Here is a 9405-nt window from a genome sequence, read left to right as displayed (position 1 = left end):
AAACGGAAAAAGTTCACAATAACAGGTCACTGGAAGTGTATCAGCATGGGAACAGCAGTAGCTCAGCATATACCCTATACATACGTCCACACCTTATATCTGACGGGCAGAAAGTGATTAATTTTTATAAATTGCTTATTGTTTTTTGGTAATTGTTATGCAGCAAGCAATGCTTATGTACACTGATTTTGTATAAAATTAACTTTATTGTATAAAATTAACTTTATTGTGTGATAAGAATTTAAAGTGATCATAAACTAAGAAATTTCTCAACTCAAGTGAGTGGCGGCTTGGACCCGGAAACAGTATTACTTACGTCACCAATAGGTCACCACTTAACAAGCGGAGTCTTCCTTCATGCCACTTGCAGATTAACCAGGTTTGTTCAGGCCCTGATTCAAGTTCCAGCGTGAGGCTGCCTCCGCTGATGTCACCAACGCCGGCAGCCCCTTCTCTCTTCTCTTAACCTTACACCTGTGATCCTAGGGCCATCAGTAGCGCGAGCACGCCTCCGCAATCGGCTCTAGCCCCCAACTTTCTTCAGGCCCCGACGCAAGTTCCAGCGTGAGGCCGCCTCCGCTGATGTCACTAGCACTGGTAGCTCTCCTCTCTTCTCTTTTCCTTCCACCCGTGATCCTAGGGTCATCAGTAGCGCGAGCATGCCTCCGCAAACGGCTCTCGTCCCCAACTTTCTGTCAGGCCCCGACGTAAGTGCCAGCGCGAGGCCACCTCCGCTGACGTCACTTACGCCGGCAGCCCCTCTTCTCTTTTCCTCCCACCTTTGATTCTAGGGTCATCAGTAGCGTGAGCACGCCTCCGCAAACGGCTCTAATCCCCAACTTTCTGTCGGGCCCCGATGTAAGTGCCAGCGTGAGGCTGCCTCCGCTGACGTCACTTACGCCGGCAGTCCCTCTTCTCTTTCCCTCCCACCTGTGATTCTAGGGCCATCAGTAGCGTGAGCACGCCTCCGCGAATGGCTCTAGTCCTTAAATTACTGTCAGACCCCGACGTAAGTGCCAGTGTGAGGCTGCCTCCGCTGACGTCACTTACGCCGGCAGTCCCTCTTCTCTTTCCCTCCCACCTGTGATTCTAGGGCCATCAGTAGCGTGAGCACGCCTCCGCGAATGGCTCTAGTCCTTAAATTTCTGTCAGACCCCGACGTAAGTGCCAGCGTGAGGCTGCCTCCGCTGACGTCACTTACGCCGGCAGCCCCTCTTCTCTTTTCCTCCAACCTGTGATTCTAGGGTCATCAGTAGCGTGAGCATGCCTCCGCAAACGGCTCTAGTCCCTAATTTTCTGTCAGGCCCCGACGTAAGTGCCAGCGTGAGGCTGCCTCCGCTGACGTCACTAACGCCGGCAGCCCCTCTTCTCTTTTCCTCCCACCTGTGATCCTGGGCCACATATAGACTATATTCCTTAGATTCATCGTCTAGGTACTTAACATGTATAAACTTAAGTACGTTATTAACGTTTACATAGACAACACGCGTCTATAAAATAAATTGCTTAATTAAATAAATTTGATAAGTAATTATGAAGTAATAATAACACCAATCTGATAAGCAACTTCAGCTCAGAAATCATCCAGAATCCCATGACTAGCTTACCCCATCTATTTCCACAGCGATTTCAAGTCGCAATTGCACTCAGTATAAACCATGGAACTCCATTCAAAACTTCGGGTACTTTTCAATGCTCCTTGCACTACCTTAAGTTCCTTTAATCCTATCAATTAAGTTTTCCACAGAAATTAAACCTAAAAGTCAGTGGAAATGCGCTATCGTTGCCCCCTTTTTACCATTTCAACCCCTAAACCTTTCCTAACCCTGGTCATTAACCCCTTCAAGGAGTTCTATTATAAGGTTGCTGCTGCACAGCGACCGCTCTCATTGGGGACGCACACCCTATTACGTACTACTGCAAGCACAGTGGCTGCTTCCACTCTAGACACACGCCTTATTACGCTCCACTGCAAGCGCAGTGACTGCTCCTATGGTAGACATACACATCATTATTATGCACCACTGCTAACGCAGTGACCGCTCTCACTGGAGACGCACACCTTATTTATCATGAACCACTGCAAGCGCAGTGACTGCTCCTATGGGAGAAGCACACCTTATTTATCATGTGCCACCGCAAGAGCAGTGACAGCTCCCACGGGGGAAGCCCACCTTATTATTATGCACCACTACAAGTGTAGTGACCGCTCCTACTGGAGACGTACACTTTATTATGCACCACTGCAAGTGCAGTGACCGCTCCTACGTGAGACACACACTTGATTACACACTACTGCTAGTGCAGTGACCGCTCCTATGGGAGACGTACACCTTATAATTATGCATCACCGCAAGTGCAGTGACCGCTCCTATGGGAAGCGTGCAAGTGCAGTGACTGCTCCTACGGGAGACGCACACCTTATAATTATGCACCACTGCAAGCGCAGTGACTGCTCCTATGGGAGACGTACACCTTATTACACACTGCCGCTAGGGCAGCGACCACTCATACCCCATACAGGAGACACACACCTTATTATCATGCACCACTGTTAGTACAGTGACCGCTCCTACGGGAGACGTACACCTCATAATTATGCACCACTGCAAGTGCAGTGACTGCTCTTACGGGAGACGCACATCTTAAAGTTATGCACCACTGCAAGCGCAGTGACTGCTCCTACGGGAGACGTACACCTTATTACAAACTGCCTCTAGGGCAGTGACCACTCATACCTCATTCAGGAGACACACACCTTACTATTATGCACCACGGTTAGTACAGTGACCGCTCCTACGGGAGACGTACACCTTATAATTATGCACCACTGCAAGCGCAGTGACTGCTCCTACGGGAGACGTACACCTAATAACTATGCACCACTGCAAGTGCAGTGACTGCTCCTACAGGAGACGTACACCTTATAATTATGCACCACTGCAGGCGCAGTGACTGCTCCTACGGGAGACGTACACCTAATAACTATGCACCACTGCAAGTGCAGTGACTGCTCCTACAGGAGACGTACACCTTATAATTATGCACCACTGCAAGCGCAGTGACTGCTCCTACAGGAGACGTACACCTTATTACACACTGCCTCTAGGGCAGTGACCACTCATACCCCATACAGGAGACACACACCTTATTATCATGCACCACTGTTAGTACAGTGACCGCTCCTACGGGAGACGTACACCTCATAATTATGCACCACTGCAAATGCAGTGACTGCTCCTACTGGAGACGCATATCTTATAATTATGCACCACTGCAAGCGCAGTGACTGCTCCTACGGGAGACATACACCTTATTACACACTGCCTCTAGGGCAGTGACCACTCATACCTCATACAGGAGACACACACCTTACTATTATGCACCACTGTTAGTACAGTGACCGCTCCTACGGGAGACGAACACCTTATAATTATGCACCACTGCAAGCGCAGTGACCGCTCCTACGGGAGATGTACACCTTATAATTATGCACCACTGCAAGCGCAGTGACCGCTCCTACGGGAGACGTACACCTCATAACTATGCACCACTGCAAGTGCAGTGACTGCTCCTACGGTAGACGTACACCTTATAATTATGCACCACTGCAAGCGCAGTGTCCGCTCCTACGGGAGACGTACACCTCATAACTATGCACCACTGCAAGTGCAGTGACTGCTCCTACGGGAGACATACACCTTATAATTATGCACCACTGCAAGTGCAGTGACCGCTCCTACGGGAGACGTACACCTTATAATTATGCACCACTGCAAGCGCAGTGACTGCTCCTACGGGAGACGTACACCTTATGCACCACTGCAAGCGCAGTGACCACTCCTATGAGAGACTCATACCTCATCATACACCACTGTCAGCACAGTGACAGCTATTACGGGGATGCATACTTTAACACACAACATTGCTAATACAGTGACCACTCCCACGGAAGACGCCCGTCTCCTGTGGGAGCAGACACTCTTGCTAGAGACATTCATCATGCACCACTATCAACACAGCAACTGCTTCCTCTCGAAACACATACCTTATAACTCAACAGCACCCCTCCAAATTTTTAAGATCAGCAAATTTTGGGGGGCTTGCACATTGTCTGGCTGCTGTCCTGTAACAAATAGCGTTTTTTGGGGAGCGCTCTGGGGCCGGGCTAGATATTTCGCTCGAATCCCAACTCCTCTTTGTTACCTTATAAGGGGAATAACTCGAGTTAGGGTGTCTCCTCGAGCTCAGAGCCCTCCCCCCGGACAGCACGCCAAATATGCTTTATACTTAAACGAATGCATATGTGAACTCGTGAAGTGATGTTTGTAAACAAATTTCGGGAGGAGCATGCGCAGAAGTTTCAGTATCGAATACGTCATTGACAATTATCCCATCATCAAATCAGTTTCTGAGCAACGCCTATATATACCAAAGCTGTCTTACCTGCAGCATCTCACGACTTCAGCATCCCTCCACCACCCCGTCACCTCACCTCTTGCATTGCATTCCCGGGGGGAGCGCTCTGGGGCCGGGCTAGATACTTCGCTCGAATCCCAACTCCTCTTTGTTTCCTTATAAGGGGAATAACTCGAGTTGGGGTGTCTCCTCGAGCTTAGAGCCCTCCCCCCGGACAGCACGCCAAATATGCTTTATACTTAAACGAATGCAAGTGTGAACTCGTGAAACGCATGCCATAGGTGAATTGGGTAAACAAAATCGACCTTAGTGTATGAGTGTATGTGAATGCGAGAGAGTATGCGTGTTTCCAAAATACTGGGTTGCAGCTGGAAGGGCATTTACTGCATATAGTTGGTGGTTCATTCCACTGTGGTGAACCCTGATAAATACGGGACTAAGCTGAAGAAATCCAATATTAGCCACATTTAAAGTCCACCTAAAACAGAAAGTGCTGAGACTTTTATTTCAGTATGTTGATGTATTTCCAACTAAACAGAATATTGAGTAGTGGATTGAGCTATTTGTGCATAACTTCCTCTTAGGAATGGTAGACATATTTTTTCAGCTGTCTTATTTGCACAGGTTAATTTTACTGTATGTAAAACAAACTAACTAAATAAACATTGTACATTTTTAAAACTACAACATGAGCAGCTTTACTAAAATATAGCATCTCTGCAAAAATCAGAATGGAGCACTGAAGCTCACAGAGTCTAAATGATTAAACTAATGAGTTTACATACTGGTAAGAAAGTAGCCAATCTGTTGCTGGTCCACCAGCTGTGGCCAGCTTTACTAAAAGAGAACAAGGTCAACACCAGGTCTCCCAGCTGTAAGTTCAGCCAATCAACCACTGAGTCCATCTGGTCATTGAATGACCATGTAAAACCAGCTACTTTACTAGCAGAAGCTGGATTTGCCTACTTTTTATAGAATACATCTTCTTTTAAAATATTCTCACTTCCCGCTAGCTCAACAGGAGCGCTTATGGAAAAGTGTGTTATTTTGTCATTGAGCTCCACTGCTTGGTTAAAATCCTAATTAAGCTCTCCCTTGTGCTCTCGCTGTATCTGTTTGCTGAGGAGAGGCTGTGCGCTGCTGATAGGCGGATCTCTCTGACATGGCTAGTCTGGTGCTGCGGAGGGGCTGAGAGCAGCAGCCGCTAGCCGAGATAAGACCAGGCTAGCCGCTTGCATAACGTTCCCCTCCATCCTGACCTTATCGCAGAGAGCAAAGCAGGTCTGGGTCACGCCACTGCCACCATCACTCCGGTGCAGAGGAAGACAGGGCCACAGAGATTATAGAGAAATCATTATCACCCTTTCTCAAAAACACATTTAATACCTGACAACATCTGATACACTCACACTTATAATCACACACCTGGACATATTTGCCACATGTACACACTAATGTACTGAAAGTTTGCTTCCAACTTCATATCTCTGATGTCCGGTAATGTCTCAGGATTTGAAGATGACCAATGAAGAAACAAATTACACTACTGTTTGCAGGTTTCATTTTTGAGTCTCATCTCACATTGTAAAACAATCCATAATTTTTTAGCTGCTTTACATTTTTTTGCCATTTGTGTTTTTATTTTTTATTTTCTCCCCTGTTTATTTATGCTTTGGAATTGCATTATGGGACCTTGATCTTGACCTATGATGCTGTTTCCTGTTTGAGCTTACCAGCTGACCGCTTACCTCCATATGAACGGCTTTACCGTCGCTAACAGTTTGTCCAGTGGCTTGCTGTGAATGTTAATGGAAATATGACTCAGAGAGGAGTTGACCACAACAAAGGGGTTTAAGTCCAGTGAAGAATGGTTCCAGAAAGCAGGTAAGACAAAATAAAATAAAAAAGTAAATAACAGGGTAAGAATTTAGTAAAATCTGAAAACTGGGTAAAAATCAAGCGAGGGCTTTTCTTTTTATGGATTGCTTTACCCAACTCGGTTGGGTTTAGTGAAGTGGGTGGGGGGATTAATCGGTGCTTTTGAAAACCCTATGGGTTGGGTTTAAGGAAGGAAGAGGGTGGACCAGTCAATCGATCAGTCATTCAGTCAGCCGACAGCAGCCTCTGGTGGATTTATGCAAGAACAGCAGACGCGAATGGCACTCACGAGAGAAATTTAAGATCTCAAAAAACCCTCTGGTGGTCTCACAAAAACTGCAAAAAAAACATACCTCCTGGGATGTATTTGGCGCTCTCCAGAAATGTATATAGTGATATGTTTTCACAATGAGCCTGAGTTGACTTTATAAATGTTAATGTCAACAGGGGCAAGGATAGTTTGAGTTTTGTTTCTTATCTCCTTTACTGATTCACTTTAGCTGTTTTCAAATGGAAGTGTTAATGTTTTCGAAGCAATGTTATAGAAACTACAGAAAACATACAGTCATCTGAGCTTATGCTATGCTGAATGCTACAGAAAATTAACTCAATCTTATAACATTACTTGGTGAGAAAATGTGCCCATTCTGTCACAAAACAATGTTCTTACTTGCTGCCCACAATAAGCAGGTATACAGAAATTACTTTCATAATGGGCAGTGTTAGGGGGTATACAATTAAAGCGAGTTATGTAACAATATTACTTTTCTAAGTAACGAGTAAAGTAACACATTACTTTAAAAAAAATAAGTAATAATATCTGAGTTACTTTTTTAAAAATTTACCTCAAGTTACTTTTTTAGATTAATTAATTCACTTAAAAATATATATTTGCTCAATTAAAATTAGTGTAACTACACTCAATGAGAAAATGAGCTCCCCACAGGAACCATACATTTCTATGATGGAAGTCTTCTCATTTTTTTGAACACATGAAAAATCATAGTCTCAATGAACAGGGATTTTACTGAACTAATAAGACAAAAATACAAAAGTAGCAAGCACATTGCTTTCAGTTTTCATTAATGTGTACATATGGCATGTATAGCGTCAGGAGGTTAAATTATTCATGTCATCATGTCAAGCCATTTTTATCCGCTTATCCAGGGCCAGGCCGCGGAGGCAGCAGCTTCCCTCTCCCCAGACACCTCCTCCAGCTACTCCGGTGGATACCGAGCGTGTCCTGGGTCTTCCCCGAGGCCTTCTCCCGGTGGGAACACCTCCCTAGGTAGGCTTCCTGGAGGCATTTGAAACAGATCCCTGAGCCACCTCAGCTGACTTCTCTCAATGTGGAGGAACAGTGGCTCTACTCTTAGCTCCTCCTCGGAGACAGAGCTCCTCACCCTGTCTATAAGGGTGCGCCTGCCACCCTGTGAAGGAAACTAATTTTGGCTGCTTGTATCTGAGATCTTGACCTTTCTGTCATGACCCAAAGCTCATGACCATAGGTGAAAGTAGGAATGTAGATTTACCGTTAAATTGAGAGCTTTGCCTTTCGGCTCAGCTCCTTCTTTACCAAAACGGACCGGTACATCAATCACATTACTGCTGCTGCTGCACCAATCCGCCTGTCAATCTTATGTTCCATCCTTCCCTCACCCGTGAACAAAACCCCAAGATACTTGAACTCCTCAACCTGAGGTAAGGACTTTTCCTCCAAAATATAGCTTTGCATTCAATTGCACACTGGATAACCTACACCTTCATTTTACTTTCTTACTTACTTTGGAGGGAAGTAAATTTTATTTAAAAAAATCTATTACTTTATTTTTAAAGGTAAATGAATGTGTAGGTTATACTGTGTGCAATTAAACGCAGAGCTCCTATATTTATACAAAGAAACATACCCCGCTTTTGAAAATTTTGAAAGAGATCAAGTCTCAGGTAGGAATGAAAAAGCAATGTAATGCATTACTTTCCATAAAAAGCAACTAAGTAACACCAGTCACTTTTTTGGGCAGTAACTCAATATTATGATGCATTACTTTCAAAAGTAACTTTCCCCAACACTGCTAATGGGTATATGGTGTATACCAAAGGAATGCAAAAAGGTATAGCTTACACTAAACATATCTGCACACATTGCATCCAAGTTTGTTTGTACTTTTGTATGTATGTGTCCAGTACCAAGCCTTATAACAATTCAGTGGTGCACTCATGAATGTAATGACCAAAGTGCTTAACTCACCATAGACCAAGTTTTTCTTTTTCATTGACTTCCTAAGAGCTGTTCATTCATTCATTCATTCATTCATTCATTCATTCATTCATTCATTCATTCATTCATTCATTCATTCATTTTCTTTTCACCTTAGTCCCTTTATTAATCCAGGGTCGCCACAGCGGAAAGAACCGTCAATTTATCCAGCACACTTTTTTACCCAGCGGATGCCCTTCCAGCTACAACCCATCTCTGGGAAACTTTCATACACACTCATTCACACTCATACACTACGGACAATTTAGCTTACCTGATTTACCTATACCGCATGTCTTTGAACTATGGGGGAAACCGGAGCACCTGGAGGAAACCCACACGAACGCGGGGAGAACATGCAAACTCACACAGAAACACCAACTGTCCCAGCTGAGGCTCGAACCAGAGACCTTCTTGCTGTGAGGCGACAGCACTACCTACTGTGCCACTGCGTTGCCCAAGAGCTGTTTAGTGGATTTTTATATAAATATATTTTTATATATTTTGTTTTATTATTTTTATTTATTTTAATTTATTTTTACATAATATTGTTTCACTATATATATATATATATATATATATATATATATATATATATATATATATATATATATATATATATATATACACACACATGTTTTATTTTTATTTTTAATAGTATTTTTTTTTTTTTTGCTTTACCATAATGAAAGTAAAAAAAAAAAAAATACTAGTTACTTGATCCAACATTCAGCTTAAAATGAAATATAATGGCTTAATTAGGTTAACTAGACAAGTTGGGTTAATTAGGCAAGTGATTAGACAACAATCTAAAGGGGGTTGTCCACCGCATTTATGGACTCAGTCTGTCA

This window comes from Danio rerio, chromosome 7 (genome assembly GCF_049306965.1).
Source record: "Danio rerio strain Tuebingen ecotype United States chromosome 7, GRCz12tu, whole genome shotgun sequence".
Classification (NCBI taxonomy): Eukaryota; Metazoa; Chordata; class Actinopteri; order Cypriniformes; family Danionidae; genus Danio; species Danio rerio.
This window is presented reverse-complemented; position numbering follows the sequence as displayed.